The sequence below is a fragment of the Hemicordylus capensis genome, chromosome 1, assembly GCF_027244095.1.
Source record: "Hemicordylus capensis ecotype Gifberg chromosome 1, rHemCap1.1.pri, whole genome shotgun sequence".
NCBI classification, from domain to species: Eukaryota; Metazoa; Chordata; class Lepidosauria; order Squamata; family Cordylidae; genus Hemicordylus; species Hemicordylus capensis.
This window is the reverse complement of record NC_069657.1, coordinates 425966657-425982353: the sequence shown is the minus strand read 5'-3', so window position 1 is coordinate 425982353 and position 15697 is coordinate 425966657. Positions and strand designations below refer to the sequence as shown.

Genomic DNA, 15697 nt, shown 5'->3' with positions numbered 1-15697 from the left:
CGGCCAGAGGAGGTGGCCTTGGCTGGCTGCTGGGAGGAGGAGGCAGCGGGATGGCCTGTCCTGTCCAGGCCAGGCCATCCCAGGTATGGAAGAGGAGGTGGTGGTGGCCCAACCTGGTGGGAGGTGGCGGGGCGGCCTGGCCTGGAAGGCTCTCCCAGGTATGAGTGGCGGCGGTGGCAGTGGGATGGCCTGGCCTGGCCAGGCCGTCTCAGGTATGAGAGGCGGCGACAGCCTGGCCAAGCGGGAGGCGGAGGCGGCGGGACAGCCTGGCCTGGCCATCCCAAATTTGGAAGAGGTGGTGGCCCGGCTGGGCCTGGCCGCCAGAGGCAGAAGGCATCAGAGGCCGGGATGAGAGGGGAACTTTTCGGCCTGCTGCCACCCCGGTAAGAAGAGAGTGGGGGAGGGGACGAGAGGGAGGGGGAGGGGACAAGAGAGAGTGGGGCTGGAGGGGGGAACAGCATGCCCCCAAGGAGCGCACAGATGCTCTGTGCTGGTTGGCTAGTTTTATTTATTTATTTATTTTTACCTTTATATCCCGCTCTTCCTCCAAGGAGCCCAGAGCGGTATACTACATACTTAAGTTTCTCTTCACAACAACCCTGTGAAGTAGGTTAGGCTGAGAGAGAAGTGACTGGCCCAGAGTCACCCAGCAAGCCTCATGGCTGAATTGGGATTTCAACTTGGGTCCGTCCCCCGGTCCTAGTCCAGCACTCTAACCCCTACCCCACTCTGGCTCATGTATACATGTTGTATCCCATTCAAATGCAAACCAGGGCAGGCCCTGCTTAGCAAAGGGGACATGTCATGCTTGCTACTACAAGACCAGCTCTCACATATTTTCAAGTGGCACAAATACTTTCAGGGAAGGAGAGGATGTAAAAAAATGACATTTCACCACTGCACTGGTGCAGTTAGCTGTGAAGTTCTGTTAGGCTGCTGTCTCCGTGCAACAGTGCTTCTTTGCTCTGTGCGTCAGCCACTAAATACTATTAACTACAAGGCCTGTGCCTAGTAGTGTCAGTAAAAAGAGAATTCCAACTACCCCACCAACAGGAGGCATTAGGCCGCGAGGCTAGTGCCCCAAGTAGCATCCTAGTAGTGGTGGGGGCCCTTTAATTTGCTGCCCAGCACTGGCATCGGGGCAGCTGGGTAGTGCAGAAATGCTTGGGAGTTTGGGGTGGGGGCAGCCAGGGAGCACGGAACTGCTCCCTGGGACGCCCATGTGCTGCTGGGAAAATGCGCAGGCTTCTGGAGACTGCAATCCCACCCAAACAATTATTTAACTAACAAAAACAGTTATCTTGCAATGAGCCCATTTGCATTGGAAATGCCCTTAAAATATATTGTGTAAAACTTGAAATCTAGTCTTTTTGGTGGTGGTGGTGGGGCCTCTCATAACGTGAGGCCCTAAGCTGTAGCTGACTTAACTTGTGCCTAAATATGGCACTGTGTAATTGTCTGGACTCGCAATATAGACTTAAAAATACATAGAAGCTATTCACAGGAAGCCTGGCCCAGTTTCCAGTGCGTCAAGCCCACTTTCACATTTGCGCTGTGTATTCTGGAAGCTCTGGGGGCCTCCCAGCCCCCAAACCTCCCTGCTCTCTCCCTGCTACCGGAAGAAGCTGGCAATTGTCTGAGCGGCCGATCCAGCCACCCAGAAACATGATCGTCTGTAGGGAAGGTAAGCATTTTGTGGCTTCCCCTCCTCGCCCCATTCGAGCCCATTCTTCAGTCGTGAGAATGCACTCATAGAGTTTCAAGGTCATGATGAGAGTTAAGGGTGCACTGTTTCATAGAAGACTCCTTGAAATGAAGTTGTCCTCTATCTCTGAGGCATAATTCTCACAACATCCTTTGTAACTAATTTGCAATGGCACCAAAATCTCCATAAATCTACTGTGCTGAAGCAAACATCCATCCTTGTCGTGAACATGACCATGTGACTTATGAGAGCTATCTTTGCTCAGCAACATTATCTATGGAGTAACTGCAAAATAAACAACAACATTATAATGAGGATTTCAAGGCGCAAACAACAACTATTTCAAATGGCAAGCGGCTTTTAATTTTCCCCAGAAGAGTGTTAAAATCCAGCAAGTGTCATATTTCGATAGTATTATCCACAGAGTTGCTCAATGACAATCTTGTCGCTTCCTCAGTATTATTCATATGATAATTACAGAGCACTCTCCAAAAGAAGGGCCCCCAGTTACCTGTGGAGCACTGCACTTCCTAACATCTGAATTGTGCCAGAGAGGTGTTATTACTGATCCGACCTGCCAAGATAAGTTACTGTGATCGCTGAACTGGCAATGGAGTTCAAAAATTCATTACATCTGTCCATCTTCATCTTTGCTTTCTATGTCCTCAAAAAAGTACATAAGAACAGCCTTGCTGGATCAAGCCTAAGGCCTGTCTAGTTCAGCACCCTGTTTCAGACAGTGGCCCACCAGATGCCTTGGGAAGCCACACAACCAGGAGAAGAAGGCATGTTCCCACTCCTGTCACTGCTCCTCTGCAACTGGTATTCAGACGCATCCTGCCTCTAAACATGGAGGTAGCTTATAGTCATCAGGATTAGTAGCTACTGGTAGACTTGTCCTCCATGAATTTGTCTTAAGCCCTGCTTAAAGCTGTCAAAGCTGGTGGCTATCCCCACATCCCCTAGATTGTGGGATGGATGAATTCTATAGACTACTTATGTGCTGTGTGAAAAACTACTTCCTTCTGTTGGTCTTAAATTTCCTGGCAAATCAGCGAAAGGGACTTATAGCATTATTTGGACCAGTCAACATGATGTTATTCTATGTGCAGTCCTATGCATCTTTACTTGGAAGGAAGTGAAACTGTGTTTACTGGGTCTTTCTCCTTTGTAAGTATGTAAGATGGCAGCCCCAAACCATCATTGCGCTTCTGGCTCAGACACTTTGTGGTGTTCCGTGGGCATTCTGCATGCTGCAGGCATTGCCGCATTTTCCAAATGCAAGTTGTGCTACAGCGCATGTCATACAAATGCTGAAATTGCATGGAGGAGTTGCGCAATCACACAGCCAGTGGAAATAATGGCTATGAGACTGTTCAATGCCCTTCTGCAATTTCAGCATCTGCATGTCATGCGCTCTAGTGCAACTTGCATTTGGAAAATGCAGCAGTGTCTTTAGCACCAAAATGTCCATGAAACACCACACCATTTGTGAGCTTCTGCTTTTTTCTTTTGAAGAAGCCTGCCCTGCCTTTTCCCCCACCTGCATAATGGTGTGTGTGTGTGTGTGTGTGTGTGTGTTTTAAAAGCTTTAAGTCTCTAGCTCTTTTGCTTGAGATGATATAAGAAAAAAGAGGATCCAATTATGCACTAAGAAGCAATCTTGCTCCGCTTTCCAATATTCCGGCTGATTATAGCAGAGATATTAGGATAATGGACAAGCACACTAGCCTTCTATGGTTAAATTTCGTAAAATTATTTTTAAAAAATCTGTTTTATATCTTAAATACTGTGTTAAAAACTATAAGTCAATTCAGCTACCTGCATTCCTGTTTTCTGGCTGATTGGTAATTTTTTACCCTCTTCGCTTAGTTCCTTCATCACCAAATGTCTGGCTATGGGCTTGGGCTACCCAGTTTGAGGGCCAGTGTGGTGTAGTGTAATGGTTAGAGTGTTGGGCTAGGAGGATCAAGAAAACCTGAGTTCAAATCCCCACTCTGCCATGAAACTCACTGGGTGACCCTAGGCCAGTCAGCCTAACCTACCTCACAGTATTGTGAAAATAAACATAACCATTTACACTGCTCTGGGTTCCTTGGAGGAAAAGCAGGATATAAATTTAGTAAATTTGATAAATACATAGTTTTGCCAGCCACTGGGCTGCTTTGTGATAATTTTCCGTTTGTGGTAGAGCTAGTGTTCCCAAACAGAGTCCAAAGGAAAATACCAGCTGGAGCTCAGAGAGATGACTTCTTTGCTGGTACAGAACAGAAGTTGTTTCAGCCATGTTGGTTTTGTTGAAGAGGGAGAAAGGGGACCTCATCCCCTCTAGACACAGCTGTTTAGCTGCCACAGCCTCCTGCATTTGATTTTTTAAAAATTATCTCTAATGTTTTCAGCGGCCACGGCAGATATGGCCACTTTCCAAGATTACAAGCTTGCATTTGTCACTGGAAAGAGATTCCGAAGAACCAGAGCTCTTCCTTAGGATTTGTCTAAAGGGGATCAAGAAACAAAAGAGCAAATCTTTTGAAAGGGCTTCTACAATCGATAATCCACAAATATGCAATCCTGCCTTGTATTTGATCTCAGGACAGCAGATTTCTAAGACTGCGTGGTCTGCAGGTGGAATGCCACCAGTGCCCTTCTTAACTTGCAAGAGAAAAGATGTAAAAAATGACTTCCATGTACAGAGCAGATATTTCTCATGCAAGCAGTTCCTGCAAGAGCTTTATGCAAAGAAAATCAAGCTAGCTTCTGGGAATCTCTTCTGCATCCAGAAGCCTGTTCCTGGCGGCAACTAAGTGCCCACATAGAACACAATTCAGTCGCCCTTTAAAGTCCCACTGACTTACACTCCCATATGAAATCAATGGCTCTTAGTGCTTAACTTTGCCTGGTTTGTGCCCATGTCTCATGCAAGGCTGCACAAGCAGTATATTTTCTTCCACTTCCACTTCTCTGGGTCCTAGTTTGTCTGGATCCTTTGTCTCTATGTTTATGGATTTTCACAACCATGACTTTGGCCTCCCAGTACTAGTACACACTGTGGTTTTCATGTCTGGCACATCACAAAGAACAAACCATGCACCACTGGGTTGTACACTGTACCCATGTAGACATGAGCTCAGAGTTATTTGGGCAGCAAAGAAACCATGAAAGATTTTGCAGGGCATGTAAATGCAGACTAGACAAGATGAGATGATGGTGATCCATGATTCTGTCTCTTTTAGATTTTACAGGACAACATAGGAACCTAAGGGAAGCCCCAATGGATCAGATAAAAGGTCCATTTAGTTTGGTGTTCTGTTTCCTACAGCGGCCAACCAGATGCTTCCCGGAAGCCCCTAACCTCCCGCTCGGTTGTCCCCTGACAAATGGTATTCAGGGGCAAACTGCCTCTGAAAAGAAAATTGGAATATTCCATATAGCCACCATGATTGCTAAGCTTTGATGGATTCTTCCAGCCTCCATGAATTGGTCTAATACCCTAATACAACTAGCATGGAAGTTAGTGGCCATTGCTACACCCTGTGGCACTCAATCCCCTAAATGTTATAGGTGTTGAACTGCTATTTGTCTTATTTGGGAGATAGGTTTCCCCTAATGGGTTAAATAGTGGGATGTGTGGGGGCGGTGTAATTTTCACTGTGAAAAGGTGTAGGGGGGGGAGGGTTGACCTCTGCTTCCCCAGTGCCATAGTTGTGAGTCATATCAGGGCTCTTCACATCTAGGAACATGGGACTGCCTTATATCGAGTCAGACCATTGGTCCATCCAGCTCAGGATTGTCTACACTGACCGGCAGCAGCTCTCCAAGATTTCAGGCAGGAGTCTTTTCCAGCCCTTCCTGGAGATCTCAGGGGTTGAACCTGGGGCCGCCTTCATGAAAGCAGATGCTCTATGACTGAGCTACAGGCTATAGCCCATCACCCCAAGGAGAATATCTTACAGCAGACAGTGCTCACATGTAGTCACCCATCCAAATGCAAATCAAGACAAACCCTGCTTAGCAAAGAGGACAATTCATACTTGCTACCTCAAGACCCCTGCTTTTTCCTGTTTAAATTTAAGGAGATGGCAGAGCCAGTCACAGATCTCAGTGATCTCTGGCTTGGTCCTCAGGACCATCTGGAAAACGCTTCTGTGATGGCTGACTAGAAAAAAAAATCAGGGAATACAAAAAAAGAGACATGTTTTAATAGTTTTATTGAAGGCATATGTAGTGCCTTGGTGACAGCAGATTTGACTGGACCGATGACAGCTTTGCACATCAGGTTATTATTTACCTGCTTTCAGTGGGTTGTTAAATCTTAAAACGACGTTGCAGAGGATGCATTTATTTCAGTGATCAATAGTTACCTTCGGCCATACATAAAGATGGCTATCTGACACACACTTTTGAATCCCACCATTCTTCCAAGAAGCTGAGGGCAATGTGCATGTTTTTCACCTCCCGTTTGAAGCTTGTGAAGGAGGGTAGGCTGAGAGATAGTGCAGCTGTTCTCATGACCTGGGTTAGCCCAGCCTGGGTTAGGCTAGTCGTGAGAAATGGCGGGATCCTTCTCTTCTCACCTGCCTAACCCTCCTAAATAACCCAGCTGTTAGCCGATGTTAAGGGTGCGCTTGCACCCTTAATCTGACTGCCAGGTATTGTGTGTCTCCTTGGGCTGAGTTCAGCCCAAGGAGACTCAGAGACAGGCACAGAGAGCACCCTTTTGTCCAGATTCCCCCAATGCAACAAGTTCCGATCCCAGATCCCTCCACCCTGTTCTGTGTTTAATGGAGATTCAGCTGCCTATAAGAGTGCAGAGTGCGCTCCCACTAACCTCACCTTGCTCTTCTGTGGGAAAGGTAAGGTTTACTCTGCCTTATCTGTCCCTGCCCACCTGCGCACCCTGGCAATTGTGAGAATTACCTCAGTGACTAGTTGAAGAGAGCACTCCATTGAATGGGCTGAGCTTTGAACTTGGGTTCTGTGTCCTGCTAATAATATTATAGTGACTCTGACTAGTAGGTTAGGCTCAGGAAAACTGGCCCTTGGTCTTTCAGTGAATTTTATGGCTGAGTTGACTTGAATTCAGGTCTCCCTGGTCTGTCATTGGCTCACTTCACCTCATTGAACCCAAATAATATAACCTTTCCTTTGACTGTGTCAAGAGCATGTCATATTGAACTGCATTTTCCCATTTCCCATTTTTATTAACAGTCCTCAGACCTCCAGTGTTGAATTACAATGAGCCCATTTGCACCTAATGCAAAACCGGATTTGAAGAGGTCTGAGACTGAAATTTCTGTACATCCGAATGCATGCAACTGGTTCGGACCCCAAAGTGACCCGAGGTGGCCTGAGACTCCAGTTTGAACCTTCAGTTTGTAGTGGGTTTCACCGCTTCTAACTGCAGTTTGATGGTGCCAGCATTATGTCTGAATGCTGCACCACAGTCCCACAATGCGGCAACCGGAGTTGACGGAGGAAGTTCCTCCCTCACTCTGGCTGCAATTGGCTGCCAGGGCTGTCCTTCAGTCCAGAAGGAAGCCCAAACAGCCAGTTCCCCGACTGCAGAGTAGGGGTGTGCGAACCAGCTTGATGTTCAAGAGGCTCAAAGTCGAGCCGGTTTAATTCAATGTTCTGGGGTCGGACTGAACCACTCCCTGTTCGGTCCGACCCCAGACCAAACACCCCTGGACTGTTTGGGGGTTCATGAGATTTTTTTAAAAAATGTTTTAAAGTCACTTACCCCCTCTGTGAGGCCTGGCATGACCAATTGCGCAGGCGCGGCGGCATCCAAAATGGCCACTGTGCCCCAGTTAGAAGGCCCAAATAGGCCAAAAAAGTGGCCGAACGGGCCGCTGGCGGCAATAAGGGAGGCCGGCGGGGGGAGGGGGAACCTCCACGGACTCCCTCGCCACCTCAACAAACTCTGATGAAGAGGGTAAGTGACTTAATTTTTTTAAAAAACAACAACTCTGGACCAAACCCTGAACCGAACCGAACCGGGGTGGGTGGGTTCGAGGGGGTGCCGGGCCAAACTGGCCCGGTCAGGTTTGAGTCCAGTCCAGACTCGAACCGAACTGGGTCAGCTAGTTCCGTGCACATCCCTACTGCAGAGAGCCTCCTGTCCATTATGTCCAAATGCAGACAGGAGAGTGGGGTGTGGGAGTGGAACTGCGGGTCCATAATATTCTGTGTTACATGTGAATGTGGTCAGTGGCTCAGTTAAGATGTCATGCTAAACCATGCTTATGCCAAACACAGTTTAGAAAGAAAACTAAGACTTTCATTCAGAATATACAGGTGAAACTCGGAAAATTAGAATATCGTGCAAAAGTCCATTAATTTCAGTAATGCAAATTAAAAGGTGAAACTGATATATGAGACAGACGCATTACATGCAAAGCGAGATAAGTCAAGCCTTAATTTGCTATAATTGTGATGATCATGGCATACAGCTCATGAAAACCCCAAATCCACAATCTCAGAAAATTAGAATATTACATGGAACCAAGAAGACAAGGATTGAAGAATCGAACAATATCGGACCTCTGAAAAGTATAAGCATGCATATGTATTCAGTACTTGGTTTGGGCCCCTTTTGCAGCAATTACTGCCTCAGTGCGGCGTGGCATAGATGCTATCAGCCTGTGGCACTGATGAGGTATTATGGAAGACCAGGATGCTTCATTAGTGGCCTTCAGCAATTCTGCATTGTTTGGTCTCATGTCTCTCATCCTTCTCTTGGCAATGCCCCATAGATTCTCTATGGGGTCAGGTCAGGCGAGTTTGCTGGCCAATCAAGCACAGTACACTGCATACTTTTCAGAGGTCCGATATTGTTCTGTTCTTCAATCCTTGTCTTCTTGGTTCCATGTAATATTCTAATTTTCTGAGATTGTGGATTTGGGGTTTTCATGAGCTGTACGCCATGATCATCACAATTATAACAAATTAAGGCTTGACTTATCTCGCTTTGCATGTAATGCGTCTGTCTCATATATCAGTTTCACCTTTTAATTTGCATTACTGAAATTAATGGACTTTTGCACAATATTCTAATTTTCTGAGTTTCACCTGTACATGCATACCATTGTTTATATCATTGTTTTTCTTGCCCCTCTCCCTGAGTCCCTGGATATTATTGAAGACTGGTCCGCCTTGCTCTGCTGCTGCCTCCTTGCTACTATAAAACAGTAACCACAAGGGGGATGGTACAGCTGCAGATGCTTGCTCAGAAAAAGTGTGCCCTGTCAGCCAATCCAATCACGCAGTGCATACCTGCTTATTGGTGTCTGGGGATGATGGGAGTTGTAGTTCAACAACATCTGGACTACCTCAGTTTGAGAACCCCTTGTACTAAGGAATGTTTCCTCCATGTCTTCTTCACTATCCTCTACTGTTTTTGCCCATGAAAATGTGCATGAAATATTCACTATTTACTGGCAGAACTACCCTGTTACCTCCATACTTTCCCATTCATCACCTGGAAACATCCCAACATCTGGGATACATATGATAGCAAATGCAGTGGCCGGGGTGGGGTGAGCAGGAAGACTAGGGTTGTAGGTGGGGTACTGCTGGGCTGGCCATGTGCTTTGTGAACTACCAGTGAGAAATAGTGCTTCACTTTCAGTTTCTATCCATTCTGGAATCCCATCTCTATGACAGATGAGGTGACCTCAGGAGGTGGAGCAGTGGCTGAAACCAAATACCGTCAATTCAGACATGGTCATGCCAAACCACAGTTTGTGGACATTGGTTTGCAAACTCACTACAGAATGTGGTTTTACATTCTAGCTGGCCAGTGATCTCATGCCATGGTTTGTCAATTCATCCATCACAACAAAACCATAGAACAACGGCTTGGTACAACCTCTGAATTGAGCCAGTGATCCTTGCCAAAACTTTCCCACCCATCTTTTCACTCCGTACTTTTTCTTTCCTTCATTATTTTTGAAAGAACAGGGATGCACCCACTGGTTTATGAAAGGAACTGCGCTGAATAGGATTGGACCAATACTACAGTACAATGGTCATGTCATATTTCTTGGAAAAGTTTTCAGGATTGCACCAAATCCCATCCCAGTATTTTCTGTCATAATTTGTACAAACAAGCCTTCATGAGACGGGTTTTTTCCTCAGTGTGTTTAAAAGATTTGGCAAAGGGTATTTTTAGATCTGTGGATTAACATGAGCTAACCTGTTCCCTCCTCCTTCCACACTTGATCCTTAAGGATTTGGCTGAGTCATGGATTTCTTACTAGGCTTGTTAACTCTGTTTTTTTTTTTTAAAGCCACTAGAATAAAGAAGTCTTTTACTAAGAGCCACTCATCAGGATTTAAGCCATGAATAGACTGAACAACTCACTGACTCCCCTTGGGGGGTGACCTTTGACCCCCTTGGGTCAGATGGCCATGCATCTTTAGCCTCCTAAATGAAGCAAGATGAAGGCTCTAAACAAGCATTTTCTCTGTCTTTGCAGATGTACTGAGTCCAGTGACAGGCAGTATAAAAGATGGGCTCTCTTGGCATTTTATTTTCACAGCTGTTTTTCCACAAAATTGGGGGAAAATGATAAAGTAGATAGAATATCAAAGGCTATGGAAACTGTTATGAGAAGGAAACTCCAACCCCAGAGTCTATCAAGACTCAGTCTATATCCTTCTTTTATGATTCCAGTGTGAGGTTTCCAGCTGGGATTTTTTCTTCTTTCCCCACAAGGCAAGTGATGTGTCAGTGCAGAATTGAAAGGCAGCAAAAGCGGGGTTCCCCTCCCTTCTAAAAAAATGAAATTCCTATGTCCAAGTCACTGCCTCTATGCAGTCTTGAAGGTTTCTTTGCAGTCTTGGATTGTGGGCCCCTTAGGACAAAGTTGGGGCTTGACTTCTAATTCTTTGTAAATATAGAAAGTACATCTATATTAGAATACTACAATTTTAGACTTGGGAGGGAACTTCTTTTCCAACTCCCTGCTCAGTGCAGGAAATGGCCACAACACCCCTGTCTGATGGCTGTCTGGCCTTTGCTTGAAAATCTTTAGAGAAGGTGAGCATGAGGCAGATGGTTCTACGCTCAAACAGCTCTTACAGTCAGGGAATTCCTTCTAATGTCTAGCCTAAATCTGCTTCCATATAACATTAGCCCACTCGTTCTAATTCTGCTCTCGGGAACAACTGAGAACGAGGCTGCTCTTGTTCCAGCTCTTCACATATTTTAGACAGCTATAATCATATTGCTCCTCCTCTCCATACCCCGTGCCTTCAATTATTTCTCACTGGACTTGGTTTCCAGACTTCACCATGTTGGTTCTAGTTGCCCTTTTCTAAACCCATTCCACTTTGTCAATGTCCTTAAAATGTGTTGACCAGAACAAGACACAGTGGCTGACATCCTGACTAAATTACTCAATGGAAGTCCCACTGCAGTTAATAGAAGTTAGTCATGACTAGGGTTGCTATATTCAAGCTTCCCAAATCTGGTTGGCCTAATTCGCATATTATGCAAATTATGTGGCAACTGATTTGCATTTTATTTATTTATTTGACAGATTTGTATACTTCCCCCCCCCCTTCTCTGCCCTCTCATGTGATTGGATCCAGAGTAAAATCCAGGCAGCGCAATCTGGGTGGAATTTAGCAACTGGGTGGAGGAGCCAAAATCTGGGGGCTACCTTAAATTCCGGGGGACATGGCAACCCTAGTCATGACTAACCTGTCCTATTAATTTCAACAAATCTTCCATTAAGTAATTTAGTCAATTACTAAATTGACTAATTGGATGTCAGACAGTACACAGAAAAAAACCAAGGTACACTCAACAGGGAGCCTTAGCTGCACCCATTCGTGACCCCCTTAGTACATCTTTATTATGCAGGTGTTTGCAAATTCATCTTTGCTGCATTTGCAGTTTGAATGGATCTACCTCCAACATTCTACAGATGAACAGTGGCACACATGGAACAAGCCTGTTTTCACACCAATAATTGCTACACAAGTCTTCCATTATTACGCATTGCTGAAGGCTTCTCTTCATCCGCTGTATTTATTTACTCCACCCTAGTCTACAAGCAAAGAGAGCATTTGTTCTTTTGGTTAAAGATGTATTAGAAAAACACAATGGCCCTACCATATGTCAGCAACAGGTCAAAGAGTAGCTGCCGTGTGTGAAGTGGCAGGCTGTGTCTGTCTGGCACACTGGCTTAGTGTCCATGTGCACACATTTCTATGCACATTGCACTAGAATTGGGGTTTCCAACCGGTGGTACTCCAGATGTTGCTGAACTACAACTCCCATAATCCCTAGTCACAATGAATTGCCGCTGGGAATGATGGGACCCATAGTTCAGCAACATATGGGGTGCCACTGGTCAGCAACCCCTGCACTAGAAACAAGATGCCTCCATCCTCCCACCCGACTGAACTTCTGGAGACCTTGGGGAGGGAGCTGAACCCTGACACTGACAACTTTAGCAGCTGACACTAACAAGATGTTAAGGAGGCATCCACAATGGGGAAAAATAAGAACAGATACCAGAAAACAGAGGTACATGAGCCCTACTCACATATTATGTTCAACACTTGTGCAGTCTGTGTATACTAGTTCAGATCTGTACACAGGTGCAGTCAGTCACATGCTATGTGGAATGCAGGTAGAGAAGTATACCTCCTATCTGCACCATGCATTTGAAAGTGAATGCAAGTAGAGGACAGGTTTGGACAAGAACCAGTCACAACATGAGATCAGGACGGGGTTGTGCCAAGAGTGTGCCCGCTCTTTTGTCACTGGAGAACATCCTGATGTGCTATCTGAGCATCCTTTAATCTTGTAAGGGGTTTGCTCATCTGAATCACCCCTTCACATGGGTTTTGAACAGGGTTTTGGAGTGTGGGTGTAGGGGCAATTCAGATTAATGCTGCCCTCACGTGATTAAGGGATGTCCCAACAGGACACTGGGATGTCTTCCATTGATGTCAGGGTGGGCGCAATTTCAGTGTTCATACATCTGAATGCAGAAACAATATAGTGTCTAAATACTGATTTTGAGCATAGGTTTACAAGTTTACATACTTTTTAGGCAAAATGTCTTAGGAGTACAGCTAAACATGTAGTACTTGGAGGACCTCAGCACTGTCAAAGTTTAAAGATGGGATTGTATGCAGTATTTTCCAAAGTGGCAGACATTAGCAGGATCTAAATTCTTTTATGAAAGGTGCTGGGACTGAACAGTGGAAAATTGATGCAGATGAGAAGTCAAGCACCAAAATGCAATGGATGCAAGATTTTTTTAAAAACACACACAAAACAGATAGCATCAAGGAGGCCACAAGGCTAAGAAAGCTGATTGTGAAAAGGGGTTGTGTTGTGCAGATTAGAGGAGGGATTCCCCCCCTTGCTTCAGGAAAGTCAGCAAATTGCACGATGATGTCTAACGCTTTATCCAAGCAATCATCTCTGAAATCCTCTTGTCATGCAAAGCAGTCAACTGTCTCCTTCATCAGTTTGTCAATGGTAGGGTGAATGGCCTTCAGGAAAAACCCCATTGTGCATCAAGAGGCTTTTCAAGTGTAAGCAAGAAGGAAAAGAGGGAGGGGAAAATGCTTTCCCATCGTTGCTGGGAAGATGCCAAATAGCCTTAGTAGTTGAGGCAGTTAATATGTATTGACTCATCAATGAAATGAATCTAATAACTCATTAAATCCAGGGCAAAGCTATGGATTTTTACTCAAATTGTCTCCTGTGGGAGCGTTTCAGTGCAAACAATCTCCACCCATGACTGGATGCAGGAGCTGCTTTCTAAAATTCTACAAATACAAATTATATTTAGTAGATGTATTATGCAGGGTCAGGGTGATGCCTTTACCTACCCTTTTTCTCACGGTTCTCAAAGCTGTGAAGTCTCTAGTTGGTTGAGGATGGCCTGGTGATATTCTCCTTATATTTCCACGCATGGTATTGTGAACTGCTCTTCTGGGCTGGATTAATTTAAAACCACACAAAGAATTTGGAATAGGTGCCAGACAGCTGGGCATGCTGCCATGTTATTAGTGTACAAACATATACAAGCACACACACACACACACACACGGATGGAACTTGAAGTGCTTCCGTGAGGCAAACAGGAAATGTCTCACTCCGTTCTCCTCCCAATGTAATGAAGTATCTACTGCAAAATATTGCTCAATAAATGGATACATGCACAAACAAAGAATCAGGATTAAATCTGAAAGAGTGGGAAAGAGTTGACCAGGAAACGGCCATGACAAAAAGTATTCCTGGGTGCTTATGCTGACTGATCTAGGAACTTTAGACGGTCCTTAAGAGAGTACTGACTTTTATATGAAGACACCCAGAAGTGAAACACAAGGAATACACCTTGAAATGATATATAGAGGTCATCCACAAAATCAAAAATTGTGTTCTACCTGGGTTTGGGAGCTGTGTGTGCTCCCAATTTTTGGTTGTGTGGAAGCAAGGTAAGAGGAAAGCTTGGGCAGAAGTGTTTGTGTGGAAGCAAGGGAGGAGGAAAAGCTTCTCAGGTTTTCCTCCTACATTACTTGCACACAACCAAAAATTGGGAGCACACAGAGCTCCCAAACCCGAGTAGAACAGTTTTTGATTGTGTGAAATAGCTTAATTGGGGTACTTGTCATGGGGGCTGCTGGGATAGGATGCAAAGGGAGGGGTTAGTAGATGGGGTCTGCCTCCCCCTCACTGACAAGCTCCTCACCACGGTGCACGAGCAGATGTTATTCGGACAAGTACAACGAGAAGGAGTTCAAACACCAGCATGTGACACTGCCAAAGGACATTGCCCAGCTGGTTCCCAAAACTCACCTCATGTCCGAGTTGGAGTGACGGAACCTCGAGGTCCAGCAGAACCAGGGTTGGGTTCACAACATGATCCACCAGCCAGAGCTTCATATCCTGCTTTTCCAAAGGCCATTGCCGAAGAAGTGAGAAAAGTGATTCACTTGCAGACTCTCCTCATGTTTTAGATTCAAGCACCTTCTAAAAAACACACCCATGTCCTTATTTTTGTAAAAGGTTTGACGCACATTTCAGCATGTCGATGAAGAAAACTCAATGCAGCATAACCAGCATGCCATTGACTCTGGATTGGATTCTTTTGCTGCAGAAAGACTGCCTCCTGAAAAGGATTGATTTAGCTGTCCAAAAAAACAAAACAAAACAAAACAAAAAGACTTAACAACATTTGAAACATGAATATACACTGGATTTCCCTATTAAAGGCTGCTCCTTTATCCAAACACTGGGGCTAGCTTGGGTTATAAATGTATGAGAGTGTGGTGTGTTTCTTTGCTTTGATACTTTAAATGTTTGTGGGTTTTTAAAAATGTTTAATTCAAGGTATCCTTTAGAATTTCTAATGTTATTCTAAATAGGACTGTTCTTAAACCTCTGTTAATAAAGTAATCCAGTTCTGTTAAAAAAAAAAAGGAGGGGAGAGAAATAACTTAATTTCAGTTGGGGATGAGGTTTGGAAGTTTCATATTCTCTTTAGATAGCACAGACAAAAGGTACAGGGTTCTTGCAGAGTATTATTCTTATCCAGCATTGGACTATATACACTGAAATAGCCATATTGTTCAAAAATGGAGGAAATCGTTGATTAAAACACTAAGATGGCTAATTGACCAGTGCTCTGGTGCTAAATGTTTGTGTCAGCCAATCTGCCTGAACTGTTGATGTTGGTTCTGTGTGCAACATTTCCATAGCATCATGTTTGTGGTGTTGCTCAGATGGTAAACCCAACAACCAACAATCTGGCACAGCATGTCTTAGGATCAGGCTGTAAAACAGCATTAATCAATCGGCAATCCTGTTTGCAATTATCTAGCTAGTGTAAATTGATGCTGCATTGTACGGAATCAGTTTTCTGCTCATGTTAAATTTCCCAGGGGATCACTGTTGGAGTCAATATGTCTGTTTCTGAAGACAGTGAAATAACAGTTAACTAACAAACTAGGCCCACG

General features: G+C 44.8%; 1 pseudogene; it reads left to right on the top strand.

Annotated features, from left to right (window-relative positions):
* The first annotated feature begins 4614 nt into the window (after positions 1 to 4614).
* LOC128339789 (cyclin-dependent kinases regulatory subunit 1-like) lies at positions 4615 to 14669 on the top strand (annotated as a pseudogene).
* Positions 14670 to 15697: the final 1028 nt, after the last annotated feature.